This window comes from Rattus norvegicus, chromosome 6 (assembly GCF_036323735.1).
Source record: "Rattus norvegicus strain BN/NHsdMcwi chromosome 6, GRCr8, whole genome shotgun sequence".
NCBI classification, from domain to species: domain Eukaryota; kingdom Metazoa; phylum Chordata; class Mammalia; order Rodentia; family Muridae; genus Rattus; species Rattus norvegicus.
The window spans coordinates 45,577,331-45,597,373 of record NC_086024.1 but is presented as its reverse complement, the minus strand read 5'-3'; positions in this window follow the sequence as shown (position 1 = coordinate 45,597,373).

Here is a 20,043-nt window from a genome sequence, read left to right as displayed (position 1 = left end):
ATTAGCGGCTTCCCCTAAACAAGTGGGGGGCACTCCTGGGGGAGAGGGCTTCTAGCATCCCACATTTCGAGCTTGCTATAACCTGGTGCTTGTGCGTAGGTCTCCAACCATCTTCTGAAAGGGATCAGGGAACTTTACCTACAAGGGGGGAATCTGATTTTTAAGAAACACTACTCTGCTGTAGCAGCTAATAATTTCACGTTGACTTCTGAACCCTCTCAAGACTGGAAGCCATGTTTCGATGTTCTGGGTTTCATCCTGTGGTCGGATGCAGTGTTGGGGACCAGTTTTGTGCTCTCAGGTGACCGTCCCTCCGAAGTAGTTTCTGTTGCCTCCTCTAATTCCTGCCTTCGTGTGTGTGTGTGTGTGTGTGTGTGTGTGTGTGTGTGTGTGTGTGTGTGTGTGTGTACATTCATGTTTTGGGAGATGCGCATGCATGTATATACATAAGAGGTCAACCAGAGGCCAGACATCAACCTCAAATGTGTCTTCTCAGGCCTCCCACACTTTCTTCTTGAGACATGGTCTCCCACTGGCCTGGAGTTCTTCAGGTAGGCTCTACTGGCTGACCAGAGCCCCTGGATCGTCCTGGCTCCACATACCCTATCCCCAGCCCCAGGATTACACGGGAGCACCCATCACACACTGGTTTTATGTAGGTCCTTGGGGTCAAACTCTGGCCCTCTTGCTTGTACATAAGCTACCCTCGTTCTTCACTCCTGATGTCTATTGGGAAATTCCTGAGTGATCCATTAAATTCCTTAAACCCCCCCACTCCCTTTCGTTTTCTTCCTTAATACATCTAGTCAGTAGAATGCTTCTGACTGTCACATCCATAGCCTTGAATGGGTAAAGCGAAGCCTAGAAGAAGCCACGTCCAGAAATGAAGATGCATGAGAGCTTGGGGCACAGTTAAATGTTCTTAGAGAAAAACTCTGCACTCTAGTCAACAGATCGTCTCTCTTCTAACTCCATCCCGGTACACCGCTGTCTCACTCCAGGAGCACGAGAATCTCAGCCATGGCCATGCCTCAAGAGCAAAAACCATTGTCCCTACTAATGGGGAGCAATGTAGTATGTGGGCTCACGGCACTGTTGGGAGGGGTGAAGACCCAGACTCAAGACCTAGCTTCCAGAAGTGACTCAGAGCCACCTCGACAAGGCAGCCCACTAGGAAGCTGGTCTAGCCTACAGAGGGATTCTGAGGGAGACAGAAACCAGCCCTGACTCTTGGTCTCAGAGTCCATAGAGAAGCAGAAGCTACTGACCCTCCTCAGTGGGTCACAGGACTTGGCTACCGCACCCACAGCTCAGATCAGCATATAGATGGCCCCTCTCAACATTTCACACCCACACATGAGGGGCCAGACACTGGTCCGTCTGCCAGCTCCCCAAGCAAACCTTCCTCAGCCATAATAGTTCTGTAATGGCCAGACTTGTATATTTATTATTTTCTTAGTTTTCCCCCTTCTTGCAATGCCGAGAAGTGAACAGAGAACTTCATAAAAAAAAAAAAAAAAAACTATGCAAAACTTTATCTTTACCCCACATACTTAGCTTTTTCTCTTTTTGGAGACAATTGCCCAAAACAGCCTTGAATTTACTCTGTAGTCCAGGCTGGCCCTGAATGTGAAAAATCCTGTGATAGCCTTCTGAGTAACTGAGACGACAGAGTTCACTACCAGGCCTAGCAAGTTTATAACTAAAAATGACACTCTGTGTGTGTCTTCTGTCAGCGACACGCTCTTCCTCAGATTAGACCAATCCATTCAGCTCAGTGTGTTCACTAAGAGCATGGCGCAGACAGCATCCCATTGCACAAATATAGTCCCATTTGTTTACCCATCCTCTTGTCAGTGAACTTTGGAGGGTTTTCTCCATAATTTTTATAAATCACACTCCATCACTGGTTTACATTGTTCGTGTATAAGATCTTTATCCTTTGGGTAGAATAGCTGAATCTTGTAGCTGATAAAATAGTACTGATTTTCTCTAGAACAGTTATTCTCACTCCTAGGTGTCTAGATGAGCCATCCCCCAGGTCCGTACCCTCACCGACACTGCATCTCCCCAGACTTTGACCTGCAGTCTGTGGGTAAAGGTGAGGTGCTGCCCCACGAGGGACCAAGTTTGCATCCCTTTATTTGATAATATGGTTGCACTTCCCTCTCCATGAATTAGAAATGCTTTCAATTTTCCTATGACTTACTTGCCTTCTGTATTTGCTATTCCGTTGGGTAGTTTATTTTTATATGTTTAGAATTTTTTTATGTTCTAGATCTTGTGTCAGCTAGGTATTGAAGATGCTTTCTTCGGCTTGTGACATGCCTCTCTGTGCAAGTGTGCACGTACATGTTCCTGTGTCTATGGGTACGTGCACATGCTTATGTGTGAAGGCCAGAGAACAACCTCAAGTGTCATCCCCAGCAGCCATCCACCTGCTTTGTTTTGAGACAGGGTCTTTCATTGGCCTGGGGCTGACTCAGCTAGGCTGGCTGGCCAGTGAAACCCAGGGATTCACCTGCCAATCATCCCAGAACTGAGCAAGCACATGTCACCACACCAAGCTTTCTACTTGAGGCCTAGGGATTGAACTCATCCTCAGGCTTGCCTAGCAAGGACTTTTGACAGAGCCATCTCCCCAGCCCTGTGACTTTCTTCTAAATGTCCTTATAATGTTTAGATGAACAGTAAATGTTATCAGTCTTCTCTGTCAGGAATCTAGTGATCCCACTTTGCTCTGAGGCCATGAAGTCATCCGTCCAAATTGTCTTTTCCCAGTTTCAACTTTAAGAGGTTTATCTGTTTGACACTGACTTAGCTAAGAGAAACAGCTCTGATTTTACAGGGTATCCCGTAGATAACTAGTTACTCAACACCATCCATTACATAGTCTATTTTCCATCCGCTGCCTCACCACAGCTCTGTGGGTGGCACATTCCCCCATGTGCATAGGCTTTGGGAGGCCCCTCCATGGTTCCCCAAACTCAGTCATATACCATGGGCAGCACAAACTGAAAGCTCTGTATGAGATGCTCTGAGATCTACCCTTACCACCACCACACCCGGGGCTATTCTGAGACTATATTCTCCCATACGCTAAGTTTAGAATCATTTTGTTGAGCATAGTGGGAAAAAAAATCCTCCTGCCATTTATAAAATTATAAAACTGGAATCACATGAAGCCCATGGATCATTCGTTAGTTTGCCTGTGTGGCTGCTAGCTTCCTTTGGTTTTCTTTAGATGAGGTCTCATGTTACCCAGGACTAGTTTTCTGATCAATAAGTAGCCGAGAGTGACCTTGAATTTTTGATCCTCCTGCCTCTGCTTCCCCAAAGATTACAAGCTTGTACCACCACTCCCAGTTTCTGCAGTGCTGGGGTGGAACCCAGGGGTTGGTGCATGTTAGGTAAGCGCTCTACCAACTGAAGGCCAGCCCTACCCTCCAATCCACTTCATCATGATACAGTCTTTCCATCCATAAATGAGACATACATCTAGGGCCCTTTAAAATGTTAATCCATACATCTCACCATTTTCTACACAAAAGTCTTAACACATGTTGGTTTTTTTCTAAGTAACTAAGTTCATTTTTGCTTGTTTAGTAGCTGTTATACAAAATAATTTTTATTTAAACACAGGCTAACACTGGGACCCAAGCTAGCCTGGAACATACAGCAACACCCCTGCCTTACTCAAAGTCTAAGTGCCGGGATTTTAGGTGTGAGGCACCATGCCTGGGTGATGTGTAATTCCAAATGGCATTTTATAGCTAATGAATAGTATCCAAGAATACAATTACCATTTAAAAAACAGCCTTTTTGCTGATGTCTTAGTTAGTGGTTTTCCTCATCTTTTGAATTTTCTAGACAAATCATCTCATCTGGGGAAAAAAAATGACCTTATTCCTTCTTTCCCAATCCATAAAATTTCTATTTGCTACTTTTGATCCCCTGGGTAGAACTTTTTGTTCCACACTAAATTATATTGTGAACATGGGGCCACTATTTTTTTCTGAGTTTTAATAGAAATTAATTTAATGCTTCGCCATTAAGTACAATGACAACTGTAAATTTAAAAGATATTCTTTATGACATTAAATAAGTTTGCTTATAGTTCTGTATGCTATTTTTCTTTTTAAAGACATCATTAAGCGTATATTAAACTTTATCAAAAGCTCGGAGCACATCTTTTGAGGCTCCTGTATTCTTTCCCTCTGCTAATGTGCTCAATTACATTAATAGCATTTCATTCAGGGAACAAGAAATCAAAGTGGTTTTTTTTGTTGTTGTTTTTTTTAAATTAAGATGGATCTTGTATCAGAACCCTTTTACTTAGATCCAGGCTTCACTGGCTGACTAGACTGCTTTTCAGCCTAGAGGACAAGTATATCTTGGCTTGTGCCTCTGTGAATTCAACCAACCATAAATACCGAGTATACACACGTTTTTGGTTATTGTCCCCTAAACAATATAGTGCAATGACTGCATACCTAGCGTTTGCATCATGTTGCGTGTCCGAAGTAATCTAGAGGCATTTGTTTCTGCACAAACAACATTTTTTATTTAATCACCTGTAGACTTTGATTTGACCGGAGGATCCTGGAACCCATCCCCCGAGGACACTAGAACAATTGTATATTGGAGCATGTCAGGTCACATAGACATCCCCATAATAGCTGGATGGCACCCATTCCCTGACAAAGAAATAAAGACATTGCTCAAAGTATATGGGTCTGGCAGGAACTCAGTCCTGATCCCTCAACAGCACATGACACTAAACAGAAAGATGTCAGGTTCTTATAGATTTTGGTCAAATTTACTATTTAAACACTTAAGTGTTGATCACTTGGATTGACAATAATAATATAATCCTTCTATGCCTTGGCCATATTTCAAAAATATGAAATTCCAGGACGACATCAGCAGAAATGTCAGAGTTGGGACCTTAAATGTCTGCTCCTTCATCAGATCAATGGTTCTAAAATATCCCCCAATATCTTGGAATTCTGGAAGCTAAACCACTTTGCAAGAGTGTGGGAAGAGGCTCAATGGTGGAAGAAATGCAAACTCTGGGGACTAGCATCTAGCTGGGCGCCCCCCCCCCCCCCCCCCCGTCTACAGCACTCACCAGGTGCTGCCCTTCATAGGGACCCCAGTTGGCTTACTAAGGAGCCAGCCAAGACACTTAAGAGAAGCTGAACTGTCTACAGGGGCTTGGGGAAACTCCACCACAGTTCTAGGAAATCTAGAATAACAACTCATCCATGGGCGGGGGGAAGGTACCTCCCTTCCAGGAAAGACCCAAAGAGGTCATGGGTTCCCACCTGTTGCCAACCTTGATGTCAGTGTGCACAGGAACACTGAGCATTCACATCTGCCTGGCTGAGGTGGGGGAATGAGAAATATGGCCAGCAGAATTAGGCAAGGAAAGCACATCAAGATGCCACCTTGCATTCACTGGGATGGCTGTGATAGGAAGTATTGGCAAAGTCATGCAGAATACAGGACCCTTAGACATTGCTGGGTGGGGACACCAATGGGACAGCTCTTCTGTTAACACCATATGACCCAGTGAGTCCAGTCCCAGGTCTATAAATACTCATGAAAACACATGCTGTATAAAATTTTCTATACGTTTGCAGCAATTTATGGTAGCCAAAAAAAAAAAAAAGTAAAAACTAAATTCCATCAGCTGGTACATTAAAAAAAAAAAAACAAAGGATGTTATATCCATAGACTGGATTGATGCTCATCCATGAAATCAAACGTACACATTCACGCTCAACCTGGACCTTAAAACATGACATCATGTAAAAATGGCAGACACCAAAGGGCACACTGTAGGACTCCATTTCCATGAACTGTTCAAGACAGGCAGATCTACAGAGGCAGGTAGTAGTCAACAGTTGTCACAGAGGAAAGATGGACAAAAACAAAAATAGAATCATCATCATGGCAGGGACAGGGGGAGTTTTCTCTTACGGCCAAATAACATGTTTGGTGATGTGTCCTTACAAATACACCCCCAGATACTGAGCTGAAAACTTCAATGAGGAAAGCTTAGATCAGTTATATGTCAACTAAAAGTGAAATCAGTTATCAGAGCTCAGCCCATGTATTGCCAGGGTTAGGCCAACCTAGACCATAGTGTAAACTGATAGAATCTGACCTGACCTACACTTTCTTCCAGAATTTTCTCCCAGAGAAGATAAACTGCCCTGACCAGGATTCCCCCAGAAGCTGGACTCTGTCTCTACCTTGTTCTTCCTCATGGCCTCTGCTTCTTGTTTTGTCAATCACTCTGGGGTGACAATTGTGCTTCCCCAAGTGATCCTTGCTCACCTCTGTTTCCTGATACTGTATGGTCACTTGTCTTCTAAGTGTGTGGTGAGGTCTAGTTGCCTTTTTACATTTTCTATTAATTAATTTACTGTTTATCTCCACCACAACTTCCCTTCCTCCTCTTCTACCACTCCCTCCCCCTCACTTCCTCCCCCTCTGTTCCCCCTCCCTTTCTCCTCAGAGAAGGGGAAGCCTCCCATAGAAATCAACCCACCTTAGCATATCAAGTTGCTGTATACACATCTCCTTTTGAGCCTGGACAGGCAGCCCAGTTAGGGGGAAGGGGACCAAAGGCGTACAACAGTCAGAGACAGACCCTGGTCCAGTTGTTATGGAAAACCAAGCTGCACCATCTGTTACATATATGTAGGAACCCTAGGTCCATCCCATGCATGATTTTTGGTTGCTGATTCAGTCTTTGTGAGCCCCTATGGGCCCAGGTTAGTTGATTCTATAGGTCTTCTTGTGGTGACTATAGTCTTTAATTTTTCAAACCCTACTTTTAATGATGGTTCTTAAATGCTTTAACCTCTTTTCTAGCCCACCACTCACCAGAGGTAGCAGAAAAGAAAGGCATTAGGATCTGAGGCTCTGCTTCCCATGGGTGCCTGGGGAACTGAATGGACCACCATTGGGCCAAAACCCATGGACAGTCTTTGAGTCTACAATTTAGCCTTCAGTTAAACAGTGCCCCTGAGCTTCCAAGCTTCCAAGGTATGCCAGGAACTCAGGGTATGACAACATCCTGGTAGGATACTTAGCTTCTAAATGGGTCACAATGGTGAGTAGGCATCAGCACTGTGTGGACCTCACACCTCCCTTTCTCTTCCCCCACTTTGGAAGGCAAGAAGTAACAGCAGCCATTTCTACTCGGCTCTATCCATCTGCTACCCATTTGCTTGAAATCCATGAAAATCTTTTACCTCACAATTATCTACTGTATCATCTTTCTTTCCACCCTCTCCCAACCCCTAATCCTACACTTCAGGAACTTATTATGTATCCCAGGCTATCCCCAAACAATCCATATACCTAAGAATGACCTTGACTCAATCCACCTGCATACACCTCCCAAATGCTGGTTTGAATGGGCTGAAGATTGAACCCAAGGCTTGGGGCATGCTAGGCAATGGCTCGACCAGCCGAGCCCAGCCATAGACATTTCATATTTTGCATTCCTGGCTCTCACCCTCCATGGAGACTTTGGTTGGTACATGCAACCCATTGTTCTGAAGCAGAGCTCAGTCCTAAGATCTTGTCTAGTGATTTATCAGAGACAGAATTGTAGAGCTCCCTATTCTGTGTCCCATTCTGCTCCTCCTACATGGTGGCAGTATTTGCCCTGTGGCTGACGATGTCAGTCCTCAAAGGCTAAAACCCAGCTCTTCCTGACATGACACAGCAGAGAGCATGATAGAGAGCGGCTGAGATGCAAGCAACAGTGTGTGGACAGCTCTCTGCAGAATACCGTTAAATGGCTGAACAAATGAACCAATGTTAATATTATGCCTGGATTTTAGGAGCAGATTGGAGGAAAACATATTGGACAAAGTCCTTCCTCTCTTTTCCTCATTTGAACACTGAGTAGGGAATCTTTTCAATTATGGGAAAATTGATTGTTTTCTTATCTCTTTCCCACAGTGCTCTCCCCACAAGCTCCAACCAGCCCAGCTGAGAAATAATTGCCGTAGAGTCAATTCTATGTCACTTAAGCATTAACCTTGCTGGGGGACTGCATTCCCCTCTGGAGTTGGGAGCTGTTTTTCAGGCCAAGGAAAGTGTTCCAAATATCAAGTGTCCTCTGTTCAGACTTAGAAAATGAAGGCACGATCTCAAGGAACATAGCAAACATAAAAATTGCCTCAGAAACTTCCCAGGGCTTTACTAGAATAAACTGTCATTATTATGTTGGCTTAGCCATCGAGAAATCCAAATTTACTAATTCCTATAATTCCTATAATATATCTTCCAACTACCTGCTTTCCATGTGGAGAGAGAGAGAGAGAGAGAGAGAGAGAGAGAGAGAGAGTGTGTGTGTGTGTGTGTGTCTTCTATTTGTCTTACATTCTGATGTTCTTTTTTTTTTCTTTTTTCGGGGCTGGAGACCGAACCCAGGACCTTGCGCTTCCTAGGCAAGCGCTCTACCACTGAGCCAAATCCCCAACCCCCATTCTGATGTTCTTTAGACAGTAAGGACTCCACATCCAACTATGGAAGAAGAGGAAGCTCCCACACCAGTGGTCTAGCACCTCAGCTCCCTGCTCTAATCCCCATGCTGGCAGCACCATCTGCCTCAGCCTCACCCAGCAGATGATGCCAGGCGTGCAAACCGCAATGCTGAGTCCCACGCTTCACGAGCGCTGGTTCTTCTCTGCAATGCTAAGCCCAGCCCATCTTTCCCACGTGAGCTGCCATGCCACGGTTACACACTTCATGACCTTTGGACATGACACCAGCTCTCTAGTCCATTGTCTATGAGGACAGTCACCAAGCAGCCACTATTTGGGATTTGAATCCTTCCACATGGCAACCTTTCCACACTCCACTCAATACTCCAGTCTGGATTTGTTACTGGCCATCCTGTTTCCCAGACAGGAAGCTCTACCCTCCTGCTAGCCACATCTCCCAGCAGGTATAACTTCAGGCCTGATGGCCACCTGCCCAAGTACGCTATCAGAGTCAGCGTACCTGATCGCATCCTACCACAGCAGCTCGGCATTTGCTGTCTTCCTGTGCCTGCCCATAGCAGACAGCTCTGAGAATTGAGGCTTCAGAGGTCTGTCTATGGCAGGAAAGTGGGCTGAGCTGCATAGGTGGCCTTGTGAGAAGTACCTAGAGCAGTGGTTCTCAACCTTCCTAATGCAGCAACCCTCGGTCACACTTTCTCATGTTGTGGTGACGACCCCCTCAAACCATAAAATTATTTTCGTTACTTCGTAACTAATTCTGCTACTGTTATAAATCACAATGTAAATATCTGATATTGCAGGGTATTTGATATGAAACTCCCAAAAGGATCGTGACCTACTGGTTGAGAACCACTGAGGTACAGAGAGGGTGGAATGGGTCTTTAATCTTGGCTCTGAGTGTGGATGCTGGGGAGGGGCTAAGAAAGCAGAGTTAAAAGGCAGCTGCCAGCATCTTGACCTCAGACTGTCTGCCTCCCAGAACCACAATCAGCACTGTCTGTTTATGACACCAGAGGGCCAGAGCTGACATAGATAGCTGGGTGGTCAAGTAGTGCTGAAACTCAGCCCTAGAAGGCCCCACCTCCCCCATGGGCTAGATGTTCAGGTGAAGTGATGGAAAGGACACTCCCAAATGTGTCCCAACAGTGCGTCATCTCCTGCCTTACAGCCCCATGTCCTGTAGACATTATGTTTCCATCTTAAAAATAATCACCACCAGTATTTTAACAGACCCTTAAAAGGGCTAGTAAGATGGCTTGGCAGGTAAAACTGCTTATGAGCAACGCTAAAGGACTGAGTTTGATCTCTGGACCCCATGGAAGAGGACAGAACTATTTCCTGAAAGCTGTGATCCAACTTTTACAAGCATAGTGTGTGTGCATGCATGCATGTGCACACACACAAATAGGTGGGGGTGTGGCAAGTAGCTGGATACGTGTAGGCCGCTATGTACTGCTTTAGACCTAAGGGGTCCATGTTTCCCTGCTCCCTCCCCACAAAGAGCCTCACCCATGGCAGGACCTGTTCCCTAAGCAGGTCCACTGTTGAAATATCCCTGCTGCCCTGGAATCAACATGTACTCTCTGCATTTTTGTTCCCAAGGTGATTTTTGGCCTGGCTTTATGGAGTGGAAGTAGGGTGTGGTTTTGTCTCAAGTCATAACCCAAAAGCAAAGCCCAAGGCAGATATGTGGGATTTCCAGACTGGCTTGCCGCACACCTGTCGGGGGGGGGGGGGGGGGGCGGGGCAGAAGACATACAGAGGGATCAACCATCAGCCACACCCATAGTTCAGGATGCAAAGGTCTTGGACAATTCTGAGGAAATGACAAGAGAGGCACAGCCCAAGAACAGGAAGAGGTAAGTAAAGGGATCATGATTCTAGACTCTTCCAGATGGGATGAGCTACAGGTAGATGGCCAATGACATTAGTGTGGGCACAAGGAATAGAGCAGTCACCTGTCCTCACCTGCGTCTTGGTGTGGCACAAATAACTCCAGTACCTAAATACTAATCAGGGAGAGAGAGAGGGACCCCAAGGTGATCAAATTTAAGTTTCTGTCACTAGAGAGGGATGGCAAGCCTAAATATAAAAGAAGTGACTCGTAGGCCGGCATCTGCTACGCAGGCAGGCTTTGCTGGAGTGTGACAGATTTATATGCTAAGTTGCTATTGTGCAAAGGAGAGAGCTGAGGTGGAAGGAGAAAGATCTCAGCACTGACACATGCGCACGGCTGTGTTTCCCGCCAGGAGTTGGCCCAGAATCAAGAGTCAAGACTAATGAGAGGGTTCATTTCTAGAATAACCATAGAAATGTGTTCAGTGGGCAGAAGGCCCGGTGATGCTTCCTCCTGGCTGCTCCCCAGGTGCAGGACCTCATGTGCAGGGCACCAGGAACACAGGTCTCCATCAGAAGTCTGTTCTCCACCTCCTGCCAGCAAGTGCCACTCTTGTCTCCTGCCCCCTGGGCCTCGGAGTGCAGCTGTATCTTCTTATCGCTCCATGGGCATCTGGTTCACACAGTTTGGCATAGAGTCCAGCTATGCTGAGTGAATGCTATTGACAGTGTGATTGACAGTGGGACAAAAGAGCAAGAAGTGGGGACATAGATGTCTGTGGACCCCACGATCCACTGTTTCACTGCCTCAGGAACCTGAGGATAGGAATTTTTCCGATTCACACCATACCCCCAGCAAAGGCACAGCATTTGCCATTTGTAGCTGAGGAAACACACGCTGGGAGGTTTAGTGACTTCCCCAAAGCCATTTGGCTAGTCACTGAGAAGATGTGAATCCAGCTCTGTGCTGTTCCCTCCTGATGAGCAGCCAGTCACAGCTGTCTGTGAACGCTTCCTGCTCCCACACTTGCTCTCCTCGGCTCTGCTCACGCACGGCATGCTCGCAGAGCACCTGTCTGTGTGGGGAGTCGTACCTGTTGCTGTCAGAAAGGCAGCCAGGCCCAGAGCTCCTGAGGCAGTGGGTAGGAGCAGAAAGGCTCAAAGCACACGTCTTGGACAAGAGGAAACTATCACGGAAGAGCCCATTACATCAGCATAGGAGTAAATGAGCAAGTACCAGCTGTCCAGTCACAACCCAGGCCCTATTGTGTCAAGCACCTCGAAGATGTCATCTTTAAAATGTTTAATCCACTTAGATTGTCTGAATTCCTGAAACCCAATGGCACCTGATTGGTTAGAGGAATTCTTTTGGAAAACAAAAAACATTAAAGGTGCCAGAAGGCGCCTTCCCCAATCCCACTACATGATGGTCAAGTGTACACCTAACCCCACGGGAGTGGTGGGGTTCACTCCTGGGCAAATGGACTTGGTATTTGCTGAGTTCCTGGGAGGCAGGCAGGTTGGTTCACTGTGTGACTGGGGAAGTTCCCCCCTGTGCATTGGAGACTTAGATGAAGTAGCATAATAGTCTCCCAGGCTATCAAAGACTGAGCACTTTAATTAAATGTGTCATAGTGAACAATCTATCACTCTTAAATTCATCAGGAAATGAATAACACATTGTACTGTTCAGTATCTTAAGATCTCAAAGTCTTAAATTCCTAAATGAGAACGCATGAGGCAAGCAATGAGGGCACCTGGTAGGAAAAGGAGGAGAGGGTGGGGGAGGGAGGAAGGGAAGAGGGAGAGGGGGTAGAGAGGGGAGCATCTTCTGACAGCATTCCCAGCATTCCTCTCTTTAATGAGCACTCCCTAGATGAGCAGTCTTAGGGTCCCTCACAGGTGTGTTACTAGCGTCTTTGATAGTATATTATCCGACACCTCTGTCTCTAGGAGTGGGGTGTTTTGAATAGGTTTGGCCCCCATAGACTCATGTGTTTGAAAACTTGGCGCATGGGGAGTGGCACTATTAGGAGGTATGGCCTTGTTGGAGGAAGTGTGTCACTGTGTAGGCAGGCTTTGAGGTTACATAGGTGTGTGTGTGTGTGTGTGTGTGTGTGTGTGTGTGTGTGTGACATGTGATGTGGTATGTGTGTGTGTGTGACATGTGGTATGTGTGTGGTGTGTGTGTTGTAGTGTGTGTGTGTGTGTGGTGTGTGTTGTAGTGTGTGTGTGACATGTGGTGTGGTGTGTGTGTGTGACATGTGGTATGTGTGTGGTGTGTGTTGTAGTGTGTGTGTGTGGTGTGTGTTGTAGTGTGTGTGTGACATGTGGTGTGGTGTGTGTGTGTGACATGTGATGTGGTGTGTGTGGTGTATGTTGTAGTGTGTGTGTGTGTGGTGTGTGTTGTAGTGTGTGTGTGACATGTGGTATGTGTGTGTGTGTGTGTGACATGTGGTGTGGTGTGTGTGTGTGTGACATGTGATGTGGTGTTGTGTGGTGTGTGTTGTAGTGTGTGTGTGTGACATGTGGTGTGTGTGTTGTGTGTGTTGTAGTGTGTGTGTGTGACATGTGGTGTGTATGTGGTGTGTGTTGTAGTGTGTGTGTGTGACATGTGGTGTGTGTGTGGTGTGTGTTGTAGAGTGTGTGTGTGTGTGTGTGTGTGACATGTGGTGTGTGTGTGTGACATGTGATATGGTGTGTGTGGTGTATGTTGTAGTGTGTGTGTGTGGTATGTGTTGTAGTGTGTGTGTGACATGTGGTATGTGTGTGTGTGTGACATGTGGTGTGGTGTGTGTGTGTGTGACATGTGATGTGGTGTGTGTGTGGTGTGTGTTGTAGTGTGTGTGTGTGACATGTGGTGTGTGTGTGTGTGACATGTGGTGTATGTGTGTGTGACATGTGATGTGGTGTGTGTGTGGTGTGTGTTGTAGTGTGTGTGTGTGACATGTGGTGTGTGTGTGTGTGACATGTGGTGTATGTGTGTGTGACATGTGGTGTGTGTGTGTGTGTGTGTGTGACATGTGGTGTGTGTGTGTGTGGTGTGTTTTCATGCTGAGGAACTGAACCTAGGACTTTGTACAAGCCCTGTCCCATTCAACTACATCCCAACCCACAGGATCCCGATCTGATGGCATATCCTCAGGCCCATCTCTCTACTTCTATGTTCCTAACATTCCTAACTCTGATGGGTATTTCCAGACCCCTCTTTGAATGAGTAATCCCAGGATTTCCTCTTTTAATGTCATTTCCCAGAATCCTCCTCATGCTGCCATCCCTGCCTATGCCCCATCTCCTTCTGGTGATTTTCTCTTTCCCACTGTGAGTATAGAGAAAAGGCAGAGCCACAGAAAGACACACCCATTCCTGTGGAGCAGAAAAAGAATCCAGAGTCTCCAGAGTGAGCCCATGAAATCTGCTAATACATAGTAATTACTTTTTAAAGTACCACTCCTTCCCCAACACCAAGAGCCACCTCATTCAAGCAAGAGATATAGATCTCGGTTCACTTGCCCTTTCTAACTGAGGAGTCTTGGGAAGTTTCAGGAGGTAGCTCGGTGACAGAGGTCCCTCCTGTGATGACTTCTGTGGCATTCCTTCCCATCTCCTCAGGTTTCAGAACAATTTACCCAAGAACAAAGCCAACCATGCCTGCTCCCCCATGTAGAGAATACATGGACCCATTCTAAGACTCTGACACCTACCCTCTCCCCAACAAACAGACGCCTGACATTTTTGCACATGCTTTTGTTAAGGTAAAAATACTGAGTGAAACAGAAGAAATATGAGTTTAAAATATTCAAAATCCTTGGTGTTTCAGACCAAAGTCTCTCCCTAGCACCCCAACACCCACCCAAGCCCTCTAGTCACCCGTGAAATGGAAGGGCACGCCATGTCCAGGAGGTTGGCTAGAAGACAGCAGACTCTCTCCACTACTCCAGTCACTCACTGAAAGCTTCTTGACTGAGTCCTTATCATACACCGGGCATGGACTTCTGCTCTGACAGCACTGCCTGCTTGCAAGCGCTCTGCCCACAGGGTTCTGACAAACTCAGACATTCAGCAACAATCACAAATGTGATTTTGCAAAGTGTGGTGACCTCAGTAAAGGGAAAGGCCAGGTTGGGTCTATGCTAGGGTGGACCTGTTACAGAGTCTTCACGGTTCCTGGCCCTAGGCTTTGCTTGTTATAAATTCCCAATAAATTTAAGTATCTGGATTTCCTTCTGAGCTCTCAAACATGGGGGCAACTAACCAGGGTGGGGTGGGTGAAACGGGGAAGAGAAGACCAGGGAAGGACCACGTCCCACACAACTGTGCTGAGGTAGGAAGGTGCGAGACTACTTAAAACTAAGAAAAATGCTCAAGTCCAAGTGGATCAAGGACCTCCACATCAAACCAGATACACTCGCACTAGTAGAAGAAAAAGTGGGGAAGAGCCTTCAACACATGGGCACAGGGGGAAAGTTCCTGAACAGAACACCAATGGTTCATGCTGTAAGATCAAGAGTCAACAAATGGGACCTCATAAAATTGCAAAGCCTCTGTAAGGCAAAGGACACTGTCATTAGGACAAAACAGCAACCAACAGATTGGGAAAAGATCTTTACTAATCCTACATTCAATAGAGGGAAAATATCCAAAATATACAAAGAACTCGAGAAGTTAGACTCTAGAGAATAATAATCCTATTTAAAATGGGGTACAAAGCTAAACAAAGAATTCTCAGCTGAGGAATATCGAATGGCTGAGAAGCATCTAAAGAAATGTTCAATATCCTTAGTCATCAGGGAAATGCAAATCGAAACAACCCTGAGATTCCACCTCACACCTGTCAGAATGACTAAGATCAAAAACTCAGGGGACAGCAGATGCTGGTGAGGATGTGGAGAAAGAGGAACACTCCTCGATTGTTGGTGGGATTGCAAACTGGTACAACCACTCTGGAAATCAGTCTGGAGGTTCCTCAGAAAATTGGACATTGCACTACCTGAGGACCCAGCTATACCTCTCCTGGGCATATACCCAAATGATGTTCCAACATACAACAAAGACACATGCTCCACTATGTTCAAAGCAGCTGAAAGACCAGGAAAATTCAGACTCCCTAGCAAAGAGAGTAGAACCAAAAAATGTAGGTTAGTTCAGCGACTCTGCTCCAGGAACTAGCTGACCATAGAACTGATAATTACACCAGCTGGTTCAGCAACTTTCTCCCAGGAACTAGCTGACCATAAAGTTAGATTAAAATCTTAAAGAACAATCTTGAGAAACAGGAAGCTTCTTCCAGAAACTAGCTGACCATAAAGTTAAACAATCTTGAGAAACAGGAAGCTCCTGCTTGTGATTTTTTACTGGTATTCTTGACATTTTCCAATGATGCTCTCCCTACCCTCTTGGGTTGTAGTTTCTTCCTTTAAATACCTCTTCTCCCAGCCACTCGGGGTTGAACTTCTCTGCCCCTGTGTGGGACACGAGTCTCGAACCCAGTGCACTGGTCCCTATCGATAAACCTCATGTGATTACAGCAAGGACGGTCTTACGTGAGTTCTTGGGGATCACGTCATCCCAAGACTTGAGTGAGGGTCTCCTTGCTTCGGGGGTCTTTCAGCAGCCTTATTTATAATAGCCAGAAGCTGGAAAGATCCCAAATGTCCTTCAACAGTGGAATGGATACAGAAAATGTGGCATATCTACACAATGGAGTACTACTCAGCTATTAAAAACAATGACTTTATGAAATTCATAGGCAAATGATGGAACTAGAAAGTGTCATCCTGAATGAGGTAAAACACACATGGTATGCATTCACATGGATATTAGCCCAAAAGCTCAGAATACCCAAAATACAATCCACAGACCACATGAAGCTCAAGAAGAATGACCAAAGTGTGATGCTTCAGTCCTTCTTAAAAGGAGAAACAAAAATATAGGAGGAGATATGGAGACAAAGTATGGAGCAGAGACTGAAAGAATGGCCATTCAGAGCCTACCCCACCATAGGATCCAGCCCATATACATACAGCCCCAAAACCCAGACAATATTGCTGATGCCAAGAAGTACATGCTGACAGGAGCCTGATATAGCTGTCTCCTGAGAGGCTCCGTCAGAGCCTGACCAATACAAAGGCGAATGCTAGCAGCCAACCATTGGACTGAGAACACGGTCCCCACTGGAGGAGTTAGAGAAAGGACTGAAGGAGCTGAAGGGGCTTACAACCCCATAAGAACAAAAATGCCAACCAACCAGAGCTCCCATGAACTAAACCACCAACCAAAGAGCACACATTGACAGACCCATGGCTCCAGCTGCATATGTAGCAGAGGATGGCTTTGTTGGACACCAATGGGAGGAGAAGCCCTTGGTCCTGCCAAGGGTGGACCTCCCAGTGTAGGGGAATGTCAGGGTAGGGAGGCAGGAAGGGGTGGGTGGGTGGGTGGAGGAACACCCTCATACAAGAAGTGGGGGGGATGGGATAGGGGGTTTATGGACAGGAAACTGGGAAAGGGGATAACATTTGAAATGTAAATAAAAAATATCCAATTAAAATAAAGAAGAAAAAAATGGATCAAGGTGGCTGGTGGGCAGAGTACCAGAGTAGACAGTGGCAGGCCACTAGGACCACCAGACTCATTCTAAGTTTCCAGAACCAATAACTGGTCATGAATACTTACATATATACATATATGTGTGTGTGTATTTACATGAATATTTAAACAATATATCACTTATACTATATATGCATGAATATATATATATACACATATATACATTTACATGAATACTTAGTTTGCCCACAACTCCACTAACATGTATTTAACTCTTCAACAGTGCTGGAGACTGAGAAATCCGAGAGTCAGGCCTGCCTCTGCAACAGGCTGGGATCTTCTGCTGCAACCAGGCTGCACTTTCACCCACAGCCTCTCCTGGGCTCTTCTCATGATGCTAAGCCTCAGTTTCTCTGCCTACTTCCTTTAGTCCTGTGCCTCCAACTGCCACTGGGGCTGGACCTTCACTAATAACCTCTCTGGGCCACTCACAGTGCCCAGCCTCAGATGCTCTTCATGACTCCCCTCATGCCTTCAAAACCAGCACCACCAGGGTGATTCTCATACTGCCACGTTCGGCCGTCAGCACAAGGTTCAGCCTTGGCTACCTCTGGAGCACAGCCTCTGTGTGCTGACCCTGAGGAAACACCTCCTAGAAGATTTCATCTCAATGCTGCTGGTCTCTTCTTAATCACCACTAATTTCTCAGCCCCAGGTGACTAGCATAGATTATCCTGGTAAAGTAAAGGTTTTACTTTGGTGGTTTTGGGCTCTCACAGCTGATTCTGCAGCCCCAGCAGCTGACCAGCAAATTCTCAACTCAAAATGGCAGTTGGCCCTGTCAGTCTTTAAGGGACTCTCAAACTTCCCTCTGGGACAAGCCAGGTCTCCATATCTGTGTTGCACTCGACATGCTTACCTTCTAAGCTCCCACAGAGCAGCTCACTGAGGTCTGAAACAGTGGCTTTTCCAGCCTAAAGTTCTAAAGTCCTTCCACAATCCTCCCCTAAAACATGGTGAGGTCTTTCGCAACAATAGCCCATAATCCTGGTACCCATTTCTGAACCAGCTGCAGTTACTCTTGCTGTGATGAAACACCATGGCCAAAACAAACTTCAGGAAAGGGGGTTTATTTGACTTACACTTACTGTTCATCATTGAAAGTCAGGACAGGAACTAATGCAGAAGCCATGGAGGGATGCTGCTTACTGGCTTGTTCCCCATGGCAGGAACCTGGAGCTGATGCAGAAGCTATGGAGGAGTACTGCTTACTGGTTTGCTCCCCATGGCTTGCTCAGACTGTTTTCTTATAGAACCCAGAACCACCATCCCAGGGATGGCTCCACCCACAATCACTAATTATGAAAATGCCCTACAGGCCTGCTTAGAACCTGATCTTATGGAGGCAATTTCCCAATTGAGCCTCCTCTTAGATGACCGTGACATGTGTCAAGTCACACATGTGTATATCTCTAAGTCACTGCTACAATGCAAACAACACCCTCAGGACTCAGACACCCCTCTGCATGCACCTGTGGTTTCCATGGTAACTTTGAGGATACAATCCTATGGACCCACACACCTTTCAGCCCAGCAGAGTTTCTCCTGTAAACACTACCTTGAGCTTCTAAATGAGGGAGATTAAAATGAAGGGCTAGCCCAAGTCCCAGTGGGCTAGGTCAGCCCCCTCCATTGGCACATAAATAAAAGAATCCCTGTTTTCATGGGTCAGATGGCAGGCAGTGCAGGTATCACCCAGGATGGCACTGGTAGGGTGAAAGGAGCTAGGGCCACCAACTGGGCAGGTCAGGGATGATGCCAGGGCAACCTCAGTGTGAATGTGACCCAAAGGCAGCAACACGTCCCTCACTGGCTCACTCAGTGTCACAAAACGGAGACGTCCACCTTTGGACTCTCAGCACAGTGCTCTGACGATTAGACCACTCTACTATAAAGAGAGCATTTGCCAGGCTAGAGAATAAGATAACGCAGGTGCCCTCAATTCTCTTTCATCTGGTGACATCACTAGATGCGTAAATATCCAAGGAGAGAAATGAAGAAGACTTGGAGAATGCCATGTCCCCCTGTGAGAGAGAACAACGTCAGTTTGGGGAAGGAAAATGTGGTACTTGCTTAGTAAAAACTTTCAGGATAAGATGGCTCTAGGGACCACTAACCCATTGACACTGATTCTTGGGGGTTTTTTCCCCATTAATTTATTTATTCATTTTACATCCCCATCACAGTCCTCTTCCTCCAGGTCCCCCTTTACAGCCCCCCCTTCTCCTTTGAGAAGGGCCCCCCTGGGTATCAGCCCACCCTGGCACAGCATATCACTGCAGGACTAGACCCATCCTCTCCCACTGAGGCCATAGAAAGCAGCCCAGTTAGGGGAATGGGATCCACAGGCAGGCAACAGATCATGGACAGCCCCTGCTCCAGTGTTGGGGAATCCATATGAAGACTGCACATCTACTACACACATGCAGGGGGCCTAGGTCGAGCCCTTGTATGCTCTTCGGTTGGTGGTTCAGTCTCTGGGAGCCCCAAAGGGTCCAGGTTAGTTTTCTCTATTGGTCTTTTTGTAGAATCCCTATCCCCTCTGGGTCCCTCAATCCTTCCCCCAACTCTTCCACAAGACTCCCCAAGTTCTGTCTACTGTTGGCTGTGGGTCTCTGCATCTGTTTCAGACAGTTGTTGGGTGGAACCTCTCAGAGGACAGATATGCTAGGCTCCTGTCTGCAAGCATAACAGAGTATCATTGGTAGTGTCAGGGATTGGTGCTTGCCCATGGGGTGGATCTCAAGTTGGTCCAGTCATTGGCTGGCCGTTCCCTTGGCCTCTGCTCCATCTTCACCCCTGAACATCTTATAGGCAGGGCACATTTTGGGTGGAAGATTTCGTGAGTGGGTTATGTCCTTATCCCTCCACTGGGAGTCCTGGCTGGCTACAGGAAGTGGCTACTTCAGGCTCCATATTTCCCACTGATAGGAGTCTCAGCTAGAGTCGCCCCCATAGATGCCCTGGAGCCTCCCTGATCCCAGAAAACTGATTCTTTCTCTTGCTCTCTTTGGTACTCTTAGCAGTTAGGTCCTGGCATTAGGCTGGGTTACTTCATAACTGC